The 26,078-nt window shown below is 46.6% G+C and overlaps 1 long non-coding RNA gene across 1 annotated transcript; it reads right to left on the bottom strand.

The window, feature by feature from the left end:
• On the bottom strand, nt 1-26,078 carry LOC137616228 (uncharacterized). Its single transcript, XR_011039352.1, has 2 exons — nt 26,009-26,078; nt 1-121 (listed from the first exon to the last, which is right to left on the bottom strand). It is a non-coding gene; the product is annotated as an uncharacterized lncRNA (long non-coding RNA).

Here is a 26,078-nt window from a genome sequence, read left to right on the forward strand (position 1 = left end):
CTTATCGTCATCTTGATGTCAACAGGAATATTTCATAACATTTACTGGGCATTTTGTAGTTTAACTTCTTGTTTTGAGCAGGAGGGTATAAATAATTTTCTTATGTTTTGATGATTCTGTTCTGAAAAATGAATAAAAGATATTAATTGTACAGAAAAAATCCGCCTTATTCAAATATTTACTGTGAAATTCAACATCAAGACTATAATTTGTAAAATAAACTGCATGATAAATTATACACAAAATATTATAATGTATTGAATATAAAATTGTGAAAATAATGACAAACTAAACATGTCCAAGACATTCACAAATACAGTAGTAAATATTACAACCGAGAGTATTACTTCCTGAATCCCAACAAGGAAATACTTCACTACAATAATCGTATGACCGGCCCATTGTAATCCACTGAACTCCCCTTATCCTTCAATTATTTTAAAGGATTTAATGACACAGTAACAGTTTCTGTTGTAAAATATTACTTGGCATACAAGGCTTTAGTGTTGTAGAATATTACTTGGTATACAAGAGTATAGTGCTGTGTAAATGTACAATTAGTGTTGTTTTCACTACTAAAAACAGAAAAAATACCAGCCTACAGCTTTAAAAACAAAAAATACCAGGCCACAGCTTCCCAAATTTATCATTCGTCTAATTAGAATGACATATTAAATTTTCATTATATATTGTGAGGATCTTCCATAAACTAACTCCAGCCATCTTATCATATTAATCTGACACCCTGACCTAGTTTCGATTAGTTCATAGACGAGCTTCTTCAACGTTATTGCTTTTACTTACTGGGTATACCTCAACCATACACTAACCTATAAACACTATGAAACTAGTCAGAAAATAATTCACTATATCCAACTTTATTTCCTTGAAGCTCTAACCCTAGGGTATCCATAACTTCCATCATGGATTACGTATGATGGCTGAACTCTTGGGCCTCAGAGAGCTAATACTGGTCTCCAGTGCCTCAGAGAGCTAATACTGGTCTCCAGTGCCTCAGAGAGCTAATACTGGTCTCCAGTGCCTCAGAGAGCTAATATTGGTCTCCAGTGCCTCAGAGAGCTAATACTGGTCTCCAGTGCCTCAGAGAGCTAATACTGGTCTCCAGTGCCTCAGAGAGCTAATACTGGTCTCCAGTGCCTCAGAGAGCTAATACTGGTCTCCAGTGCCTCAGAGAGCTAATACTGGTCTCCAGTGCCTCAGAGAGCTAATACTGGTCTCCAGTCCCGAGGCCTTTTGATAAAAAATGGACGGCTGGAGAAGCCATGACTTATTTTGTACTTCCTCTAGAGTACCCTTTAGCAACATAAGTCTGCATCTGACAGAAGGGCAAGATCTTTCTTCCTTCCTGGTAGATATTAAGACTATGTTGTCGGAGATGGAGTGTTGAGGGAGGGAGAGAGCTGGTGAATGGGAGTCTGTATCCACTTTGAAACACATCCAATGTCCCCTGCTCTGCTCTATGAAACTGCCACCTCATCCATTTCTCTGTCAGGCATCCCCCAGCTGGTGGTTTAGTGGGGAAATTTCCAGCCCTATCATGTTTAAGGACCTCTCCTACCTTTTCCTCTGTCATTCTAGTTCTGAATCCCTCATTGCCAAAATGACTGACCAGAATCTGGGGGCATTCGAGAGACATAGTATGGTTCTGGGGTCATGCCTAGTTTCCAGTAGAAAAGGAGGAGTCCAGGTGCCAAGGAGAAGGATAAGAGTTGTACATTGCGCAATAGCGCCTCTACTTCGGAAAAGCTGCTAACTGAATTGTAGACAATCTGTCTGCTTTCAGGGACTTTCTGGGCCAATAACTGCACATTGAGCTTGTCGTATGCCTCCTTAGGTAGCTATGACAGGGAGTTCTAGTTGCTGTCTATAACCCTGGGAAACATGGCACAGCATCTCTTGATGCTCTCCTGCCTTGATCATCGAACTAAGGACTTTACCTTGGTCATTAACACTCCTGATGAGGGACAGGGCCTGTAGAAACACTCTGACTTGCCCCCTCTTAGTGCAATCCAGACCAGGCGAGTCCTCGCTCTGTGAAAGGCAGCTCCTCTCGAGAAAGAAATCGTATTGCTTATCACCTTTCTGTTTGAATGCCGTACCCAGCAAGCACCAAAGAGGGTCAAGATTAAAACTTAAAACTCTTAACCTCCCTAACTGGGGAATTAAAAGGTCTTGTGGCCAAAACACTTCTCTTTACTGAGGAACTCTGCCTACTAGTAGGTGGCGAACAAGGCAGGAGGATTGTCAGGACCAACCCTATGAAAAGACTTAGGGAATTCAACAAATCTCTTAACCTCCTTATTGGAGTCTTTACTCTTCCCCCTTCGGATCCCTTTGTAAAGGGGAACAAGGGTTTTGTCACTTCCGAGTAGGCAACCTTTCTTTAGGACTAGAGATAATATAAAGGTGCTTGCCCAGATGAAAAATGCTCCAATGATGGTTTGGTGCTCTTAAAAGAGTCAATCATAGACAACCACCATAGGTGACAAACATGTAATTTTCAACAAAGGAGATGCAGCTTGGATCTTTGTTGCCTACAGCCTACACCTGCGGGCGTGGATCTAAGGCCAAAGCCCACTCAATCTCACCGGAGTATTTTCCCTGTTTTCAGCAACAGTTATTGAACTGTCTCGAAAGAGCACCGAACTGTTGCGCTTGCATGTCTTTATTATCTACCCTACGCATATCCTGGGTAAAGTGGTGGGAGTGCTTCAAGAGTAGAAGTTTGCAAGCCAACCAGTGAACGAGCTTGTGTGTGAATAAAAGGGAGCACACCAGAATGTGACTGCTGTAACTTAGATAAATGAGTGCGAATAGATATGTGTACCCTTACTAACACCAAAAATAAAAGAAAATTCTAGTGGAGGTGCTTCCATAAGAGAGCGCTCTAGCGAGAAGTGAGAGAAAGTAGGATTGATAGCAAGCAGGTGAAAGGGAGCACAATAGATAACGAGCAGGGGAGAGGGTGAGCGATTAATAGCAAACGAGTGAGCGCACGCTCAATAGCAAGTGATAGGTCACACGCTCAATAGCGAGCAGTCAAGAGATTGTGCAATTGATCACGGGATGGAGAGATATTGTGCGATTGATCACGAGCAGGTGAGTGGGTGCACAATTGATCGGGAGCAGGTGAAAGGGTGCATGAACGAGTGCGAGAGGGTGCATGAACGAGTGCGAGAGAGTGGGTGCACGATCGATTGTGGGCAGATGAGGGGTAAGCGATCAATCAAGAGCAGGCGAGATGATGCGTGATAGATCATAAGCAGTTTAGATGGTGCATGGCCAATGGCAAGCAGGTAAAGTTATGGTGTGCAATCGCACATATGTAATGGGGTTCTTTTAAAAAGCGTGCGAGCACCTTTTATTGCTCTAATTAGGACACAAACCGCTGAGATTGTATTCCCGTAGTAGCGAGTGATTGCCAACAAATTCATGATCGTGAGCATGCTTGGTGATGTTCCCATAGATGCTTGCAATCATGAAGACCTGAGGTGAAAAAGTAGTGTACATCTTGTCGTCTCTTTCTCAGTCCTTGGTGAAGGATTGACAAACTCTCTCTCTCCCACGGGGAGGTAAATGATCGGAGTTACTTCTATGGCATTACTATCGATTGGTCTTAAAGGACTAATCATCCATTGGGAGAAAGGAAATGCAGTAATCCCGTTTTCTTCCAACAGGCAGCATGTATAAGGTCAGTTGACTAAATGTTTGAGACCGAGGGAACTTGAGAGGTACAAACTGATGCTTGTACATAAATAGTTTCCCTCTGTTCAGCAAGAATCATAATACAGACTAAATGTGTGTGGAAGTTGCATCCTGGCACGCTTCTTTATCAGCTCTCCTCTGTCTGTCTGGGAAGGTGAGGAGTTAAACAAGTTCATATATCTTCATCACTAGCTTTGTAGTACAGTAATCGAATGCTTGCATGTAATCGTGATCACTTATTCAGGATGTAAGGAAATACCTCCCATTAGGGAGAGCATATTAAGGATTTGAGCGAAGCTCTGTCACTTGTTAAGTGTGCAGTTGAGAGTGGGCTGTTGTACGCTTATATTAGGAACTTGCTGAGCCCAAACAGTCTGGAAAGACAGGTTTTTCCAATCTAGTCCATAAAAGTTGTGCACATAAAGAACATCGTTCATCAGTAGACGATGATTCGGAGTCCATACTCAGTGCATGCTTAGAGGCATGTTGCTTGTAATTGCATGCATCAAACACAAAAGGATTAAGTCTCCCTTTCGGGTTGGAGAACTTATTCCTATGATACCTTTTCCATCCCGAACTCATATGGGGTGGGACAATCAGGGAATCTGACTCTAGAACGGAATATTAGCCGACCATTTCAGCCAAGACCCAAGGACAATGTCATAAAACATTGAAGTTTATTCCCTTTGTGAGGGATTAAGGCCAACGGCATAACACACCATCATCAACAGGAACAAGTCTTCAAGATTTAAAGAAAGGAAATTTCAAAGTAAAGTTTGAAGAGACAACGATAGCTCATCCATGTTATTCGGCAGCAATAATAAAAGCGGCTGTTCAGTATACGGGCAGAAGGGTGGTGCTCCCACTCTGCTAACCACTAACTACTGGCTACTGCTAACCCCTTGTTATAAGTTTTTAACTAAAGAGTTCTAACTGTGCTTGAATCAGATCTCAAGTTAAACGATGAAAGTTTGTATCAAGGTAGAAACATGACAAACTTATAAGAGAGTTTGTATTTTTCCTAACATACAAACCCGAATTCTTTACTATAAGAGATATTCTAGCGCGAGCTGGAAAATACGGCAGAAAACCTTAACAAGGTCGTTAATGACCGGGCCGGTAGTTATCCCCCTGTTGGGGGTGGGGGACTGCCGGCCGGTAGCTACTGAGTACCTTCAATCGGATTCTAGCTAGGACTATATTAGGGGACGGTGACGGAGGGAAGATTTGAGTAAAGAATTCGGGTTTGTATGTTAGGAAAAATACAAACTCTGTTATAAGTTTGTCATTTGTTCCTACACTAAATACAAACCCTCATTCTTTACTATAGGAGACTTAGTCTTGAGGTCAGGGTGGACGAAGGGTTCTCTATACCTAGAGAAGATAGTCCTCAGACTAGACTCTATTAATGAACAATCTCCCATTAACTTTCTTTGTAGATCCCCAAATCCAGCATGACTGAAGGTTTGTAAATACGTAGAAACCAAAGTTTCAGCATGAAGAGGGTCGGGATTAATACCAGGACCCTTTCATACAAAGGGTTCCCCTGACCTTGAAAAGGGGAACCCTTGTGACTATGAGTATAACTTATACCCTGTGATAGGAGTCAGATGAGTTTCATACCTTATTTCCATTGATGAGTCCAGCCGAAACTGTTCACAGACTAGGCTACCCAGATGGGAGGAAGAAGAGAGAGCAGAAGATAGATGGATGTTCTTCTAAAACATAGTGTAACTCAGAATCCTCGATCAATGGCTACTGTCCCCTGAAAGGGCGTAAAGGTAGTTACAGCACCTGCTGACCTGCCACAATAGGTCCTATAGAAAAGGTGTTTAGAGACCTATGTGTCACATCTGATAAATAGTGAGTGGTGAATGTAGATTGGCGCTTCCTGACTCCAGCTCTTAAGACTTGGGAGACTGAGAAATTCTTTTTAAATGCCATCGAGGCAGCTACTCCCCTAACTTGATGGGCTTTTGGTTGAACTGCCTCTGGGTCTCCGTGAATGGCTCTCGCAATGGTGTTGTGAGAGATTCTCTTCTTAACCTTGTTGGTACTGAGGAAGAGATGACGGAGACGTGGTCTGAAAGGTCTGGTGCGCTTCAGGTATTTCCTTAGCGCCCTGACCGGGCACAGTAGCAATTGGTCAGTATCCTGAGTTGCCCTATTGAGGCTGAAAAATTGAAATTCTCTAAACCTCTCATCGGCAGATGAAGGATTCTGGGTTTTGGCCACAAAACTTGGCACGAAGTTGAGAGAGAATTCCCCCCATCCTCTAGTATGGGTGACTTCGTAGGATAGACCGTGAAGTTCACTAACCCTTTTTGCCGAGGCCAGAGCTACTAGGAAGACGGTCTTAAGGGTGAGGAAGAAATCAGATGCCTTATTTAAGGGCTCATATGGAGGCCCCTTTAAGGAGCGTAAGACCAGGGACACGTCCCAAGGTGGTGGTCTAATCTCCACTGGGGGGCAAGATCTCTCAAAACCTCGAATCAACAAGGTGATATCTTCTGAGGTGGAAAGGTCAACTCCTCTCAGTCTGCAGATGAGGCTGAAGGCTGAACGATAGCCCTTAATTGCCGAGACTGAAAGGAGTTTCTCCTCCCTGAGGTAAACTAGGAAGTCTGCCACTAAAGGAAGAGAGTGATCGAGTGGAGACACGCCTCGCCTTCTACACCAAGCTGCAAACACACTCCATATTGCTTGTTAGAGGTTTGTGGAAGATTGGCGCAGGTGCCTGGACACGTGTTCAGCCACCTTTCCTGAAAAGCCTCTGCTTCTGAGGAGAGACAGGACAGCCTCTTGGCGTGAAGTTTCAGGAAGCGGATTCTCCCGTTGGAGGATACCACTGTGTGGCTGCGTCAACAGACGGGGTTCTGGAGGCAGGAACCTCGGCACTTGAACTAGCAGGTAAAGGAGATCTGCGTACCACTCTCTGCTTGGCCAAGCCGGAGCTATTAGAGATAGCTGGCAGTCCTGAGAGATCCTGATTTTGTTGATCACCTTTCTGAGCAGGCAAAAGGGAGGGAAGGCTGAAAGAGAAATGTTGTGGCTTTCTGCCCACTGGCAGATCTGGACTGCTAACAGACAGAGGTCTCTTGCCAGAGTACCCCCTTGTTTGTTGATGTACGAGACGGCTGTGGAGTTGTCGCTCATCAGAACCACCTCTCGTCCGTGTAGATCTTCTACAAAGAATTTTAGGCCTTTCCAGGCACCTAATAATTCTAGGTGGTTTATATGGAGAGACTTCTCTATCGGAGACCAAACTCCTGATGCTAATTTGGGGCCTAGGTGGGAACCCCATCCCTGTAGCGACGCGTCTGAAAAGAGTTTTAACTTCGGACTTGGGTTTTGGAGGGGAATGCCCTTTTGGGTGTTCTCTCTGGTCGACCACCAATGAAGATCTTGTAGCACCAGACTTGGGACCTCCACTGCCAAGAATGGGGAATCTGACTTTTGAGACCAATGGGTCTTCAGATGCCATTGGAGACTTCTGATTCTCGATCTCCCGCCTGGAACTAGTTTCTCCAGAGGGGCAAAATGGCCCAGAAGACACTGCCACGACTTGGCTCAAGGTGGTAGTGGACACAAGAGATGGGTGATGGACTGATCCAGTCTCCGAAGCCTGTCTTCCGATGGAAACACTCTCCCTGCCTGAGTGTTGATGGACATACCCAGATAGTTCAAGATTTGGGTCGGAGTTAAGCAAGACTTCTCTGTGTTTACAAGGATCCCCAGATCCTTGAAAAGACTCAGAAGTCTTCTCAGATGATCCAGAGCTAGCTCCTTGGACGAGGCCAGGAGTAGCCAATCGTCCAGATATCTTAGCAGACGAATTCCATGTTTGTGCGCCCACGAAGATACGAGTTCAAAGATCTTCGTAAAGACCTGTGGGGCGGTCGAGAGGCCGAAGCACAGGACTTTGAACTCGAAGATTCGACCCTGAGCCAGGAAGCGTAGGAATTTCCGAGATGTGCGATGGATTGGCACTTGGAAACAAGCATCTCTCAAGTCTGCAGATGCCATGAAATCTCCTGGGCATACTGCTTGGGTGACGGAAGCCGCTGTCTCCATTTTGAATGGAGTCTGCTTCACGAACTGGTTCAGAGTCGAAAGATCTATTACTGGTCTCCAACCTCAAGAGGCTTTCTCTACCAGAAAGAGGCAACTGAAAAACCCCGGGGAAGAGTCGGAGACCTCTTGAATGGCGTCTTTTAGAAGCATACTCTGTATCTCCCGAGCTAGGGCTTGCTGGTTCCCGGGATCCCGAGGGACCTGGGATGACGAGATCAGGGGAGGAATTAGAGGAGGAGGAGAGTCTATGAAGGGAATGCGGTATACCAACGAAGCACCCTTGGAGAGTCTATGAAGGGAATGCGGTATCCCCAACGAAGCACCCTTATGGTCCATTGCATGGCCCCCATAGCTTTCCAACTCCTCCAACTACCCTGCAGACACCCCACTATGCATTGCGAGGGGGGAGTCAAGACCCTATTTCTGTCTAGGGTTCCTCCCTCTGCCTTTAGCCTTAGGAGGAGCCGACTTTTCTCTGCCCATAGGTTTGGGTGTAAAAGAGGGGCGGCTGGGGTTCTTGGCTGGCAGTGGAGATGCGGTTGTTGCCTTGGGTTGTGGAGTTGGCTGCTGTTGCATTGGACGAAAGGAAGCAGTTTTTGCATTGGAGTGTCCTGCGTCTCCTTCCTCCAAGGATCTAAGGTGGAGGAGACTGCTTGTTTAGAGAGGAGGAGAGGTTGTAGGAGATCAGAGTTCCTCAAATCAGATTTCTCAGATTTTCCAATGCTCCTAAGTAGTCTGGAGACTACCGATTCCCTCCTTTTGAGAATCCAGTTGCCCCACATCGTTGCAGCCGTACCAGTTAGAAAGTCCATTGTCCTGGCCCCAGCAGCCAGGACTTCCTGCAGAGACTGCATGGAATTTTGGTTTGAAAGGTCCACGTGACTTGCAAGATAGCCCACTGTGCCAGACCATGTGTCAAACCAGGATAGTGCCTCTAGAAGAGACATTGACGCTGCTTCCATTGTCGAGGCTTCTGCTGCAGTAAAGGAGACTGGAAGGGAAGAGTCTCTCTCTCCAGAGCAGCCAGGTGTAAGCCTTGCTGTGAGGGGATCAAGTGTCAGAGGCGAAGGGTTGGCGTCTCTGACCTTGTAAAAGCGCCTTTGCCTCGAAAAAGGAAACTGCTGCATCTTATGGGATCCTTGAGACTTCAAGGAATTCGTTTCCCCCGAGACCGCCTGCGAGACCTTCCTCAGACGGCCTGCGGTGTGAATAGACCAGGGAAGTTCGATTCTGGTCTTAGGGTTAGGTGGAGGACGACATAGACTGTCTAAAGCTGGAGCGTCGGTATGACGAGGCGAAAGGTGTAAATCTCTGAGACCTGAGATATTACACATCGTTCCTCCGAGGAATCCTCAGGTCGCGCTAATTCCTCGTGTCTGAAGGTAACGGCGAAGTAACATACTCCATTGCCGACAATCCAGAGGAAGGCTGAGTGCTGGTTGATGGCACCGCGCGCGCAAGATCCTGCCTGGAAGTTGAAGGTTTAGGCGAGGGCGACCGAACTAACAGTACTGTCTCAATAAGAGAATGCGTTGATCGGCGGCCTGGTCTTTCACCTCTGTTCTCAGCCGAAGAGGAGAAGGACTGAACCCCTGCGTCTTCTTCCGAAGTTCTCGCGAAGCCCATACTTCGTAATTCATTAGAAAGTACAGGAATGGGTGCTGTTCTGTCTGAAACGCGAGGGCGCGGAGAATGACCTCGCGCGGATATGTCCAGAGACTTGCGCGCTCGGAAGTTTGACGTACAGGAGCGCTCTCTCTCTGATGATACTAAGCGACGGTGAGAAGAAGTGTTCTCTCTCGCCTTCCCAGCGCGAGCTGAGCTCCCCGCGAAGAAATGTGAAGGAGAGGAATCGCGCTCAGAGTGTTCTCTTCCCTTGGTTGCGCTCTGGGGACGATCAGATTTAACCTCGCCCCAACGGGAGCGCTTATTGCGCTTGAGAGAACTCTTGTGAAGAAGAGTGCGAACGTCTCGTAGAGCTCTTCTTATAGCGCCTAGATGATTCCCTGCGAGAGGAAGACGATCGTGAAGCCGAACGATAGCGCGAGGAAGTATTCCTTCTATGTTTGTGACGAGAGCGCTTATCGTGTATCGGCGAGACATTTCGTGAAGAGATACGTAGAAGGCGAGGAAGAACGAGAACGATCATGTCTCTTCCTATGTCGCCTCTCTCTCTCCGACGAGAACGTCTTGGCGAAGGAGAGCGAGCTCTCATTTTCCTCTTCTCTCTCTCTCTCTCTCCTATTCTCTAAGGAGGACGAATACGACGAGGAGGAGGAGGAGGAGGAGGAGGAGGAGGAGGAGGAGGAGGAGGAGGAGGAGGAGGAGGAGGAGAAGGAGGAGGAGGAGGAGGAGGAGGAGGAGGAGGAGAAGGAGGAGGAGGAGGAGGAGGAGGAGGAGGAGGAGGAGGAGGAGGAGGAGGAGGACGAATCACGATGATCACGCTTGCGACGTTGTTTCGTCGTAATGCAAGCGAGGAGCGAAGTAGGCTCCGCAGGAGCTGACGTTATTACCTCCGCTGACACTTCAACGGCCGCCGATTGAGCAGACGGGATATCGGCGAGGTCCGGAATTCCCGAGGGTTCCAAAACAGAAGGGACCTGAGGTAAAACTGTCCCTGCGAGGAACTGGTTCCACACCTCCACCGAAGGAGAACCAGGAAGTCTAAGAGCAGGCCATACCGCTCGCACGTTATTTGGAATAGAAGCAGTAATAAAATTATTTCCGATGACGAACGAAACTATCCCACTGGGGGGGAAAATTTGTTCGCCTGCCCCGGGGGAATGGGTGTTAAGTCAATGGTGCCGCTCTTCCTTGACTTCCCCCCGGAGCAAGGAGGCAAGGAAGAGTCTGAAGGAAGAGATCGAAGGGGCAGAAGAAGAGGCCCGAGACTCCTTACCTTTCGACGGCGAACCTGGAGGTAACGAATCCTTCTTGGATTTCTTCTTCCTCTTCATGAACTTATCCCACTGCGTAGGCGACCATTCCTTACATACTTGGCAGGGGGAGTCTTCAGTACACCTATGACCTCTGCATGAAGTGCATAGGGAATGAGGATCCACCTCCGGTGGTGACATAAATGTGCCACAAGATTTCAGAGGAATCCCGGGACACTTTCTCAATTTAGAGGACATCACATCTAATTAAAGAGAAAAAAGAAAAAGTTAATGAAAAAAACACACTTAAAGAAAGGCTACTCTGCCAGTCAAACAATAGCGGGAACAGCGGTGTTACCACTGCGACGGCTAGAATTCGATTGAAGGTACTTAGTAGCTACCAGCCGGCACTCCACCACCCCCAACAGGGAGATAACTACCGGCCCAGTCGTTAACGACCTTGTTAAGGTTTTCTGCCGTATTTTCCAGCTCGCGCTAGAATATTTCCTATAGTAAAGAATGAGGGTTTGTATTTAGTGTAGGAACAAAAAGTATTTCACAATATATGAACAACATACAAACATAAATCACATAAAAATTACTAAGAAAAATACGTAGCTCAAGTGTATCCTGGGAAAACTGGGCTATGTGCGGGGAAAACAGAGTGAAGGACAGTGTTGCAAAATATCTAAACAACACACCTAACAGACGAAGGTGCTGAGTGGTCGTCCTTATTGATTGGAGTCTTCACCTTCTGTAAAATTAACATTTCTTAATCAATGATGCCTTCTCTCTTAGTATACCTTAGAGATTTTTATGTACATCACACTTACCTTAACTAAATGCCAATATAAATCAATTGTATTCCACCTATAGCACTTACTATACATGCGGCAGCCAGTGAGTAAACAAAGAGTACAGTACAATATATATATTTTCCCCACAAACACTTTCTACAAACACTTCAGCCATTCCGTAACTCCATTGGCTCTAGAAAATTACTTTTATAAAAATTTCTACGGCCTGTAGCATATAACTTTTGGAAGTTTCATTTAATTCAGTACAGTTAGCAAATAGGTCAGATTAAAAGGTCCTAAACCCATATGTGAATAGTATGACAAATTTGTAGATAATTTGTATTTTTCCTAACCATACAAACCTTAGCTATTTAATTAGGGTATTACTTTCGGCGTAGCTGAAACGACGAGCCATTAGGTTTTTAACGAGGATTTACTACCCCCTTGCTAGTTAGCGAGGGGGTAGAGGAGGGGTAGCTAGCTACCCCTCCCCCCCTCACACACTGGTGAGTAGCTCACTTTGCTTAGAGGTAGGACTTCCCGGGGGACAGGGCTGGCGGGCAAGTTTGATTAAATAGCCAAGGTTTGTATGGTTAGGAAAAATACAAATTATCTACGAATTTGTCATTTGTTCCGTAACTGAAATACAAACCACGCTATTTAATTAGGATGACTTAACCCTTAGGTAGGGTGGTAAGTCCCAGCCGTACTGGCTTTGGCTTTTGCCCGGGGACTCAGTATCTGAGTGTGTAGAACTCAAGATAAGGGGTCCCTGCACCTCGCAAGTGCCTTGCTCTGCAAGGACCCCGGCCTACGTAAGCTAGCGTGTGAAGGAGTGAAGTGTGACTCGTCCTAGGAAGTTGAACTGGAGTCCTTTAGATGGAAATCTAGGTTAGGATGATCCCAATACCACCTCGTAAGGGTATGGGGACGTGACAGTATTAACTTAATACTAGGAATACAAGGAAACATGGTTTACCTGCAGTGGTTTGAGGTAAGCTGTGCAGAGAACCCAGGATGCTGCTTTCCCCAAGAGAGGGGAGAATGAAGAAAAGAATAAGGGCCAGGCATACCTATTCATTCATGCAGCCTAAAACCAGGTAACAATGTCCTCAACCTTCTGCTACTTGTCCATTAAGGAGCCTGAGGTTTAAACCAGCTGTTGTGCAGCCACCACAGGGCCGATAGAGAACGTATCGAGCCTCCTGTGAGTCACGTCTTGCCGGTAGTGGGCTGTGAAAGTCGTTTAACGCTTCCAAACCCCTGCTTGTAGAACCTGCGTCACAGAGTAATTTCTCTTAAATGCCAGGGACGTAGCGATGCCTCTGACATCATGTGCCCTAGGGCAACGTGACGGAGGAGGGTCAGGATTCAGGGAATGGTGGATAACCCTGCGAATCTAAGCTGAGATTGTATTCTCAGTGACCCTCCTCTTCGTCCTTCCTGTGCTCACGAACAATGCTTGCACCCGAGGACGAATTGCAGCTGTTCTCTTAAGATAGAGCCTTAGACTCCTTACTGGGCACAGTAGGAGATGGTCTGGGTCATGTTACAGAACGGAGACTCGAAATCCAGAAGGAGTCGAACCAGGGGTCCGGAACTCTTGGATTCTGAGTCTTAGCTACAAACTCAAGGACGAATCTGAACGTCATCTCCCCCCATCCCCTTGAATGGGAGATGTCATACGAGAGACCATGAAGTTCGCTGACTCGCTTGGCCGAGGCTAGAGCAAGCAGGAACACCGTCTTCCAAGTCAGGTAACGATCAGAAGCCAGGCGTAATGGTTCGAAAGGAGGTCTCAAGAGACCTAAGGACTCGAACCACGTTCCATGGAGGTGGTCTCACTTCTGACTGGGGCAGGTAAGTTCATAACTTCGTATGAGTAGAGAAAGTTCCAGCAGGAAATGTCCATTCCTTTGAGTGTGAAGGCAAGACTTAAGGCTGAGCGATAGCCTTTCACTGCCAAGACTGAAAGGCGCATTTCTTCCCGCAAATACACAAGAAACTCCGCTATTGCTGGAATAGTGGCATCGAGTGGATAGATACCCCTTCCACGACACCAACCACAGAAGACTCCACTTTGCCTGGTAGACCCCTGCGGATGACTTTTGCAGGTGTCGAGACATCCTTTCCGCAACTTATTGCGAAAAGCCTCTCTCTGTGAGGAGATGCTGGATAGTCTCCACGCGTGAAGTCGTAGCGATGCTACAGCTTTGTGGAAGATGTTGGCATGTGGTTGTCTGAGTAGCTCGTGTCGAGGAGGAAGTTCTCTCGGGAGTTCCGTCAGGAGCTGCAGAAGGTCCGGGAACCACTCTGCGTGATGCCATAGCGGAGCTATCAAGGTCGTTGAAAGGTTGACCGATATTCTGGTCTTGTTGAGTACCCTTCTCATCAGACAGAACGGGGGAAAGGCATAGACGTCGATGTTGTCCCACCGTTGTTGAAAGGCATCTTGCCAGAGTGACTTGGGGTCCGAGACTGGGGAGCAGTGCAGCGGCAGCTTGAAATTCAAGGCTGTCGCGAACAGATCCACCGTCGGGGAATCCCACAAAGTCAGGACTTTGTTGGCTACTAGACGATCCAAAGACCACTCGGTACTCACTATCTGAGATGCCCTACTCAGACTGTCGGCGAGCACATTCCTCTTGCCTGGAATGAAGCGAGCTGATAGTGGAATCGAGTGGACTTCGGTCCATTTCAGTATCTCTACTGCAAAATGGGATAGCTGCTGTGAAAAGGTACCTTCCTGCTTGTTGATGTAAGCTCCTACCGCGGTGTTGTCGCTCATCACCACCACGGAGTGACCCACCAGGTACTGTTCTAGCAGGTTTATGTGGAGGCACTTTTCTGATTCTGACCATAGGCCTGAGGTCCTGTGGTTCAGAACGTGGGGCCCCCACCCTTTTTTTAAGGCGTCTGAAAACAGCATCAAATCCGGGGGGAGGACGAGAAGATCCACTCCCTTTCGTAGGTTCTCCTCTGTCAACCACCACTGAAGATCCGTCCGTTCCACAGGACCCATTGGGACCAAGATGTCCGGGGAATCGTGTCCTTGATTCCACCGGGACTTAGTCGCCATTGCAGGGATCTCATCCTGATGCGACCATTTGGAACTAGACGGGCCAGAGAAGAAAGGTGACCGCGGAGACGTAACCACGCTTGGGCTGGCAGTTCTCGTCTGAGAAAAGGAACAGCGACCCTCCTCAGCCTTGCTATCCTGTCGTCTGATGGGAAGGCTTTGTGGAGATTGGTGTCCAAGATCATGCCTAGATATACCAGTCATTGGGTTGGAAGCAGAGAAGACTTCTCGAGATTTACTATGATCCCTAGATCTTGGCAAAGTCCCAGAAGCTTGTCTCAGTGTCGATGAAGGGTCGACTCAGTCGTCCAGATAGCGGAGGAGACGGATGCCGATCCTGTGTGCCCACGAAGAAATCAGTGCGAACACCCTGGTGAAAACCTGAGGTGCTGTGGAGAGACCGAAACACAGCACCTTGAACTGGTAGATCTTGTTGTCTAGGCTGAATCTTAAGTACTTCCTTGAAGATGGATGGACTGGGATCTGGAAGTACGCGTCCTTCAGGTCCAGTGTACACATGAAGTCTTTTGGTCTCACTGCAAGTCTGACCGTGTCCGCCGTGTCCATGCTGAACGGGGTTTGTTTGACAAACCTGTTCAGGGCTGAGAGGTCGATGACTGGCCTTCAGCCTCCGGACGCTTTCTTTACAAGAGTTGACTGAAGCAGCCTGGGGAACCGTCGACGACCTCCTGGAGAGCACCCTTCTTTAACATGGTCTGGACTTCTGCCCGTAGGGGTTGGCCCCTTGCCGATCCCATGGCAAAGGAGCTCAACGACACTGGATCCGCTGCCAGGGGAGGTAGAGATGTTATGAACGGGATGCGATATCCCAGACCGATTACAGAAATCAGCCCAGAGTTGCTGCCACCTGTCTGCGCAACTTTGAAGGCATTCCCCCACTGGTGGATATGCAGGGGGACTGCCAATCCTAGCATTTGCAGCCTCGGCCGTTCCCTCTAGGATTCTTTCCTCCCCTGGAGGACTTTTTGCTTTTCGTGTCTTTGACAGGAAAGGGCTTCGACACCGTTGCCTTCGCTGCCACACCTGGCTTCGTTGTCTTGGGCGGGCGAGGTTGTTGAGGTGCCGGAGGTTTATAGGGCTTAGATGTCTCTAGGCTCGAACAGGTTCTTCCCTAGAAGGGAGGAATGTCTGAGCCTGCTGACCTCGATGGCTGGGACCTTCGCGTGGAACGTCTCTGCCACCGCATCACGACGTTTCAGGATTGAGTTGGCCCACAAGTTCGAGACTTGGTGGGCCAGAAACTCAATGGTGCGGGTGCCCGAGAGGAGGAAGGTCTCCAGGGCCTTCCTGGTGCTCTCCTTAGACAAATCTTCGGATCGCAACAGGATGCCAAGAGATCCCAGCCAGATGTCCAGCCACGAAGTAGCCTGCATGGCACACTTCGCGACTTTCTCCTGGCTTATGATCTCAGTCGCCGAGAGTCACTTGCCGGGTGGAGTGTCTCTCAAGAGGGACTTCCTTGGTAAGCTCTTCCGCAGAGTGGTGCGGGGGAAGAGCTAAACAAGCCTCCTCCAAGATCTCGAAATACCTCCTCTGTTGGACGCGAGGAGGCGGGAGGAGTTTGGAGGAGGCGAGCTCGGAGAGCTGGCCCTCGACCTTATCCCTGGCACTCTTCACCCCTTGGGACCAGGGCAAAGCTGCACTGGCCTTAGCAGGTTTCTGGGTGCCAAAGACTCGGTCAAGGACCGTGTCCTTGCCCTCACGAGGAGGAATCTCAGGATCGGGAATCCTTTCGAGATGCCTCATCAGGGTCAGGACTTGCCAGAAGGCATGCTCTGACTCTTGTGGCTCCCCTCCTGGGGAACTGGCAACGAAGTCTCCCGTCCCCAAAGGCTCTTCTTGGGGGGACAGGTGGACGTTCTCCGCGGGTCTAGTAGGTTCTGGACGGATCCTTGAGGATGACTTGGGGACAGTCTTACAATCCTTGGGTTCCCTCCTGGGAGGAATACAGGATTCCAACGACGACGTCTGAGGGCTCTTCTCTGCTCCCACCTGGGACGATTCTCCAGCGAGAGGTGGGGTTTCTCCCATTGGTGCGATGGGAGAACGCCTCACCTCGTCAGACTCCCGAGGACAAAAATGCTCGTCCACGGAAGAGAGAAAACGTCTGGGGGGGAGAGGGAGCCTTCCTCAAGGATGTCCGAGGGGCCAGCTTGACCCTCGGAGAAGTCACCACGGTTTCTACTCCTCTCTTCCTCTTCAGTGGGGTCGGAGCCGCCATAGTTTTGAGACTCATCTCGGGGAAGGCAGGTCTGACAGCCTGCACGACAGCTCTGATGAGGGATCGGGTGATCCTTTGGTGTAGACACAACTGCTGGACCTGCCTGGAAGGAAAGGGAAGAAGAGGAAGGTTGGTTCCTGGACCCATCTGGCGATTTCCCTCCCTCCTGCGAGCGCGCTGTTCTGCGCTTGCGGGGGGGGGGTGTATGTGTGTGTGTGTGTGTTTGTGAGGATGACCTGGCTGCTCTCGTTCCTGTTGTGCTTTCCGATCGTGCTGGGGATCGCACGACAGAACCTTACTAGGATCGAGCGCGATCGGTCGCGCGGGCGGGCGTTGGCGCGTAGGGCGTGTAGAGAGTGATTGCGCACAGTTGAGGGTGCGCGCAGGCGCGTAGGGGATCTCCGAGATGGCAAGAGGGCACGTTGGCGCGCAGGCGCAGGAGCGCGCGGGCGCTCAGGAGATCGATGCCGCGCAGATGTGTGATCTGAAGAAGCAGGAAACGCAGGCGGGGGTGCAAGCGATTGCACGCGCGAAGGAGATTGTTCGCGAGCGATGGTCGAGCAGGATCTCGGCGAGCTCTAGGCGAGCGCCCACGCGCAGGGGTGTTCCCCCTAGCACATGGCCGTGCAGGAGGGCGCACACCAGGATCTGGTGTCTGTGCGCGATGGCGCGTAGGCGATGGCTGACGAGCGGGCGAGGTCCTATGGCACGTAGGCGAACGCTGAAGAGAAGGAGAAGCTTGGTTCTTCCTTCTTGCGTCCAGATCTGGAGATCGTGGGCGCGCAGGTGAACGATGGCGTGCAGGCAAACGCTGGCGCGCAGGTGAAGAGCGCTGGTGAGCAGGAGATCATGGGCGTGCAGGAGATAGTGGGTGCGCGGGGCGCGCATCAAGATGAGGGCGCGCTGTTGTACGCTGACGAGGAGAAGACCGCTGGCGAACAGGAGAGCGCTGGCGAGTAGGAGAGCGCTGGAGAGCGATGGTGAGAAGTCTCAGCTGCAGAAGGTCTCTGCGGCGTTGTCTCCGATGATGAAGTTCTCCATAGAGAGGGCTTCACCACAGGCGAGCGCTTGCGCGCAGGAGAACATTGAAGCGCAGGGGAACCTGGCGCTTAAGGGACTTGCTCACATATTGAGAAAGCCCCTTTTGCCCCGAAGGGACCGGTGCCCGTTGGAAAACGGGATGCATGGGCGCCCAAAGCGCGTCAGCAGCCAGGAACGGAGACGGCAGGCGAAGGAGAACGATCGGCAGAGAGGTCCAAGGATGCAACTGCAACGGTCGGTGCACAGCGAGGAGGATCCTCTGCGGGGGACTGCGATGGAGAAGAGCCGAAGAGGCACCTCCTAACTCCCTTGTGAGGAGAAGGAAGGCCTCTACGGCGAAGAGGAGGGCGAGCCTTCCGACGTATACGTCCTCTGGGGGCGGCAGGCAGACCATCATCAATCCTCCGAAGAGGAGTCTCTGTCAGTGAAGTCCCCCGAGGGGGAGAATCACCAGCAGGAGAGACCATGGGACTTGGCTCCTCCCTCGAAGGATGTTCGGAGAGAGGAACTAAGCCTTCAGCTGCATCGGGAACCAAGGCAGGGGTTTGACCTAACTCGGCGGAGGCCCCTGTCACAACAACGTCAACGATAGACAGAGGGTCAACCTCTGCTATCACCGGCGACTGTTTGACAGCAGCCCCCAAATGGATTAAGTCAAACAGGGCTTCCCTGGAGGGCGAGCCCTTAAGCCCCAAGGAAGCCCAAAGCTGCAACAAATCATCATTAGTAACAGAGTTAAATGATAAATCCTCCCCCGCGGGAGGAGGAACTGCCTCGTTATGGGAGGCAACTCCCTCTCCTGAACCCCGAGGTCGGTCAACAAAAGAACGGCCTACGCTACCACTCGACGGTCTCTCAGAAGAGGCCGCTCGAGCGGGAGCTTCGGAGGAGGTTCGGGCTACGGAAGAAGAGTCCTTGGACTTTTCTTTCTCCAAGGAAACCCTTGAAGGAGAAAGATCCCTTTTGGACTTCTTCTTCCGGCGCCAGGAAAACCTCTCCAACTGGGAGGTAGACCACTCCCTACACTCACTGCATACTTTGTCTTTATCACACCGTTGGCCCCTGCAGAACGGACATAAGGTGTGAGGGTCCGTTTCGACCGCCGACATATATGTACCACAAGGGCGGTCAGGTAATCCGGGGTACTTCCGCATAATGGTAGAGGCCAACTTCCAAACACACACTGAAAGAAAAAGCAAAAAGATTAAGGCTATCAATAAGCGAGGGTGGGAGCAGACACGTCTGTTCATCACCCAAGCCAATAGCAAAGTGAGCTACTCACCGGTGTGTGAGGGGGGGAGGGGTAGCTAGCTACCCCTCCCCTACCCCCTCGCTAACTAGCAAGGGGGTAGTAAACCTTCGTTAAAAATCTAATGGCTCGTCGTTTCAGCTACGCCGAAAGTAATACCCTAATTAAATAGCGTGGTTTGTATTTCGGTTACGGAACAAATAAGCATAATTATTTATCACTGATTTCTAAAGCAGGAAAAAGATTGAGGTGCCCATTCCTTTCACATATGTTGCTTAATGTTAAGTTATTATTCCCTGCCTCTTAAGTTTGTCCAAATATACCCCACCACTTCACGTAAGCAAATCCAGTTTTGACATGATATTTAACTATTATTAAGTTCCTAAGTTTTATGTTGGGAATCTGTGTCTTTAGATACTACAGCTAGTGTGTTATAGGCACCTTTGACTGGCCAGACAGTACTACATAGGACCCTTCTCTCTGGTAACAGTTCTTTCCCTTACCCTACACAGACACCGAATAGTCTAGCCTATTCTTTATAGATTTTCCTCTGTCCTCATACACCTGACAACACTGAAATTGCCAAACAATTCTTCTTCACCCAAGGGGTTAGCTACTGTACTGAAATTGTTCAGTGGCTACTTTCCTCTTGGAAAGAGTAGAAGAGACTCTTCAGCTATGGTAAGCAGCTCTTCTAGGAGAAGGACACTCCAAAATCAAACCATTGTTCTCTAGTCTTGGGTAGTGCCATAGCCTCTGTACCATGGTCTTCCACTGTCTTGGGTTAGAGTTCTCTTGCTTGAGGGTACACTCGGGCACACTTTATCTAGTTTCTCTTCCTCTTGTTTTCTTATTTTTTATAGTTTTTTATAGTTAATATTTATCTTAATATTGTTGCTATTCTTAAAATATTTTATTTTTCTTTATTTCCTTTCCTCACTGGGCTATTTTCCCTGTTGGGGCCCCTGGGCTTATAGCATATTGCTTTTCCAACTAGGGTTGTAGCTTAGCATTTAATAATAATAATGATTAGGTAAAGTTTTGCTAAACCAAACGGTATAATTAACTAAATTTCAAAACTGCGCTGTAAAGTAAAGCTTTGCTATCTGTTCGAGTTATGTTTTGAATGAGGATTTGTGTTGTGTGGTAGGCTGAGTTGGGATATACCTCGATAACTTGATTTAATCTACAGCATTGTACATGAAGGTGGGACATATCCACAATTTCATTCTATCTACAGCATTAAGTCACATAAGATGGATTGGGGCTGCATTAGTCTGGCTTAGTAAATATCCAACATCCTAGGTTAGGTTAAGGTTAGTACATTTGAAAAATATAGCACCACTAGTAACATTTGACTACCTGCATAGTTTAATTGGGTATTAGCAAAAAATAATTCACATTTTTGCATATTTCTTATAGTTCAACATCATATGAAAGAAAATATGTCATTATTCAATCAAGAACCTAAATAAAAATAAAAAAAATATTAATATAGCCAAATTGCAACTGCAGCTGGAAATGCAGGATGCAATAAGTCAAGGGGCTTATAGGATATTGAATTACGCACATTTTGGACCTAGTTTCATGTAAATAAAATAGAAATTGACCTATGATATAGGAAAAAGTTTTTAACAATTTTTTACCTTGACCTTGATCAACTAAATCGCAGTAATATTACGATCGACTCCCACCCAACGCTCTTGTTGCAATTAATATTTTTGTCCGGTAAACCACATGAAAATACTCATTGGCAATCAGAATCTAGATACATTATAATCACACCATTTGATTGGTCCTTGATAGAAAACATTAGTCATTCATCTACAGGGTCGCCCGCTCATTTTCAAATCTCTAAGCCTGGCTCTCTTTAGCTTGGCCTGGGTTTTTAGTTCACTTGTGGCGACCCTTAATATAAGTTGTTAGTTTAACCTATACGAAGCTATAAGACTATTTTTAGCAAACCACCAAGAAACGTTAAAATTTCTATGTAGGCTACCTAGACTGAGTGGTCATTCTCCCCAACCAGAACCTAGTGGCGTTATCCAACATGCAGGACCCTGTGCGGCATCTCAAACCATCGTCCCAGTTTTTTCTCCTGATTTTCTATACTCTGACTCAGATTTCTAAGGCAAGGCACAATAGATTTAAGGCTCTGTGTAAACTTAGGATACGGCAAAATAGAGTCCTTTCATTATACGTCATCAAACTTCCGGTCCGCCATCTTGGAAGACAAACAAAGACGGGTTCAGTGAATAGCTGTGGTTGAACTGTTGAATAGTTAGCCATCTCATCACATTCACATTCACACAATGCCCAGTTTTTGCACTATTGTTGGCTGTAGGAATCGAGGACAAAGAGATGACAAGAGTTTCTACCGCATACCGGCAGTTATTCAGAATCAGGACAAAGATACAGAAGAATTATCCAAGCGCAGACGTGACTTGTGGTTGACCAGAATATCACGGGCTGATCTACGTGAATCCTCACTACCCTACGCACGTATCTGTTCTGATCATTTCATATCAGGTCAGTCTCGGCTAGGCCCTAAAAATATAATTATTCCTGTGTAAACATGCTATATCCGATCGCATGGGTGACTTCACAAGTATCATCGTCAGTTCAGTATGTAGTGTGTGTGGGGGAGGGGGCATCTCAATTTTTAAACATCAAAAGGGACATCTCAGATTTTCAAAACAAAAATTAAAAGCACCCATATTGGCTATATTAACAAAGGCTACTTACCTAGGTCTCTATTTCGTCAAGTTTTTCATGCCTATATATAATTAAGTGTATATTTATATTTATTTTAATTTGCGTATTAAATTGTGCAGACATACAGGCCTATGTGATGAATAAACATTGATTATAAATAATAATAATGATAATATCTTCTAAGCTGGTTTAACCCGAAGGGGTCTTCAGCTTATATATGAAACATCGAAAAAATAATTAAACTTGAGCATTTAATTGCAAGGAGGCAAAACGATCACCCAAGAGCATTACAATTGAATTTGTCCATCATATGTTTATATGTATATAAGAAATTACAGCATTTGTAACCAAACACAAACACAATGGTAAGGCATGAACTGATAAAGATTTGACATTATAATGCAAAAATTTTACATACATTTTGACAATCAAAAATTATAATACACAAGGTTAGGCTAAATGATCAATATTAACTTTATAATTATAAACACACACTTCATTGGCCCAGTGTTTATCTAATTTTGGACTTGAAAGCATTAAAGGGAAAAACAACAAATTCTGGAAGCAGATAATTCAATGGAAATGTATGCCCACTCAAGTTCTGGGTTGGCCGACAGTACCAAGTAGTTCACTATATCAATGTATGAAATACTTGGAAAATCCTCAATATTTTGACTGAATGAATTCTGGATCTGGTATGGATCTAGGCCATCAATTAGATCGAGTTTCTGCTTGTAAAAACGCTTATCATCATCCGACAATTGTTTGACAAAGTCGCTCTCATTGTCCATATTCGCTGTAGCAGCCGCCATGTTTTCGCTTTGTATGTCCTCCAGCATGGCCGGCGGCGATTTCCAGTGACGTCATTGAAAGGACTCTATACTCACTCACACGCGGTAAATGCGCGTAGCACAATATGTACCGCTTGCCAGAACACACGAGCAGTGATGTAATGTTTAACAGTGATCGAAGCGAGCCAAGGTAAAGCGAAAATCAGTATGTGAATAATTCATTAGTTCATTAACCAACATATTCGTAGAGCAAGGCTCAGTGTAAACTAACGATACGTACCGCAAAATACTCGCCACTACGCGGGTGAACGAGCGTGGCCAAATCTGTACTGTTTGCCAGAACATAGAAGTAGTGACGTAATGATTAATTACGAGCGAAGCGAGCCTTGGCGGAGTAAAGACCACTATGTTGTATATAATTAGTATGTTCATTAACGAACATACTCGTAGATACAAGTATTTAGAGAAGTTTAAGTTTGATCAAAAATGGGCGATTTAGTGAAGTGTTTCTCATTATGTATAAAAATTCTTTTGTTAGTTTTCTTGTTTTGTTGGTTTCCACCATTAATTTCTTACACAGTTCGTTACTTTTCATTATCCCAGCTGAAGGTAATAACATCAGGACACAACAGAGCAAGAAAACTAATGGAAAAAGGGAATTTTTATACAGAAATGGCTGGGTGAGACTATCGTAATATAACCTATAGCACTATATTGGCAATTGAATTCTGCATATATTGGTACTAATTTCGGTAAATTTTTAGTTTCAGCCAAATTTGGAAAAATGCAATAAAAATATATTTGTTGCATCAGAAATAGTGTGGTTTCAATGAATTTAACGTTTATTTTGACTGCAAACCAACCGATTTAGAGATTTACTATGTATACCCTAGTTCATCCCACCAATTATGGGGGACACCCTTTGGGAACCGGGGTTTTGGGTGGGGGAAGGGGGGGGAGGGTGTTGGGGCATTGAATGATATTTGCAATAAATGAATAATTAATGTTCCAGCACCCCTCCCCCATACCCCTAACTAGGCCTACCGGGGGGAGGGGGGTAGGGCCCCCCAGCGACCCCCCCTTAAAGCCACAGTAATTTTCAGGGCACCACAGAACCTAACAAACCCACCTAACCTAACCTAGGGGCCCTGTACCCCTACCGGGGGGGGCTTCGCCCCCCCTGCGACCCCCCCTTATGGCCAAAGTAATTTTCAAGGCACCACAGAACCTAACAAACCCACCTAACCTAACCTAGGGGCCCTGTACCCCTACCGGGGGGGCTTCGCCCCCCCTGCGACCCCCCCTTAAGGCCACAGTAATTTTCAGGGCACCACAGAACCTAACAAACCCACCTAACCTAACATAGGGGCCCTGTACCCCTACCGGGGGGGGGCTTCGCCCCCCCTGCGACCCCCCCTTAAGGCCACAGTAATTTTCAGGGCACCACAGAACCTAACAAACCCACCTAACCTAACCTAGGGGCCCTGTACCCCTACTGGGGGGGGCTTCGCCCCCCCCTGCGACCCCCCCCTTTAACCAGGGGTAAATTTGAATATATATATTTTGTTAAATCACTTCTTACCTTAAACGGAAGATGACGATGAAGATGTGGAAGGTTGTGGTTGACCCTCTTCTGAATCATCAAGTACTGGAATACGTTCAGATTTGGTACAATACCACACATGTCTATCCTCACGAAAATGTAAAGGCGAATCACATTTACCACACTGGACACTTAAAGGTAATACGGAATGCTCCCTTAGAAAACGATTCACTACTTCAGGAGTTCCATTATAATTCCCATGAAATCGGCCGATCACATCAAAATAGGAATAACGACATATTTCACACAACCGTACCGGAGGATCCATGAGAGTAAAATGACGTGTGATGAAAATATAGAAACCGGAACTTTTGAAAACCGAAAACAAACGACAATCACGGGTTTCTCCCATAATGAAATAGGGAAAAAAACAAAATAGTATCGTTTACAATGTTATATTGCACGAAAAACAGATCCTTGAAACAAGACTGAGAGACCAATGAATCGTCCAATAATAACCCTTGAAAAGAACCCAGTAGTATTTTGATTGGAGGAGCGACATTAGTGGGAGGAGCAAATGCGCATTCAAGTAAATATTGTCACATTACGCAATGGGGCGGAGCCAAGTAAGATGAAAACAGACATACAAACGAACAAGAGCTACCTTGCGTGCCCATGGAAAGATATACACTAAACTTAGAAAAAGTCAAGACCTTCAATTCCCGAAATATTTTTTTTCTCTGTAAGTATGCATTAGCGACAATAATGTATTGAGAAGAAGTGTTTTGTTATCACGTGCTTTACTAGGAAAATATATTAATATAATACATTTCCCAATTTGGTTGAATCCAAAACTTTACCCTAATTTCATGCAAATTAATAAAATTTGACCATGATGCAGCAAAAAGACTTTTTTATACTCAATTATGTATATCACAAGATACACAATTGAATCGTGCACATTTTGGGCCAAGTTTCAATCAAATCGGATAAAAATTGACGATGATATACTGTAGAAAAGTGATATTTTATACCTTTAATCCAATCACTTCCAAAATCTACTCACATTATCCCAGGATCACGACCAATCATTCCACCAGATTTCATGAGATTAGGTCATACAGTTTTTGAGTTAGACAAACCACAAAAAAACAAATACCAAAGCATAACCTTTTGGTGAAGGTAACATAAATAAATGACTCATTATTGAAGAATCTCATGAACCAATGGTTATAAATATTTCAAAGTTCCATATTCTAATAAAAGTAACCTAATATTTATTTTATTTCACTTTAAGCGGGGTCACAGGGGGGGCGGAGCCCCACCCCTGGTAGGCCTAAGTAGGGGTACAGAGCCCCTAGGTAGGGGTACAGGGCCCCTAGGCTAGGTTAGGTGGGTTTATTAGGTTCAGTAGTGGTGGAAGAATAAGTATTCATTTATTGCAAATATCATTTGACGCCCCCCCCCCCCACCCAAAACCTCGGTTCCCACCTGGTGTCCCCCATAATTGTTGGGATGAAGTAGGGTCTTTCTGCATTCTAGAACAACTTGTTGTTTTAACTCCAATTACATAGTAAATCTCTAAATCGCATGGTTTGCGGTCAAAATAAACGTTAAATTCTGTTGGAACTACACTATTTCTGATGCAACAAATATATTTTTATTCCAGTTTCCCCATAATGGATGAAACTGTAAATTTACCTATTTCACATTAGACTTGGCCATTGGTAAAATGTCTTGCCCTATGACTGTCCACTGAAAACGTAGTAGGCCTACCAGCATTGCAAACTACATATTTATTCTCCGTTTCATCTAGAAATAATTGTAAACATAACTTAATATACCCGATCTGGTATTCAAATTAACGGTACCAACCTTTAGGAAAATGTGTAACGTTGAATTGCCCGAAAAAGGTAAACAAGGAGAGATAATCCTGTCGTGGTCT

Source organism: Palaemon carinicauda, chromosome 22 (assembly GCF_036898095.1).
Source record: "Palaemon carinicauda isolate YSFRI2023 chromosome 22, ASM3689809v2, whole genome shotgun sequence".
Taxonomy (NCBI): Eukaryota; Metazoa; Arthropoda; class Malacostraca; order Decapoda; family Palaemonidae; genus Palaemon; species Palaemon carinicauda.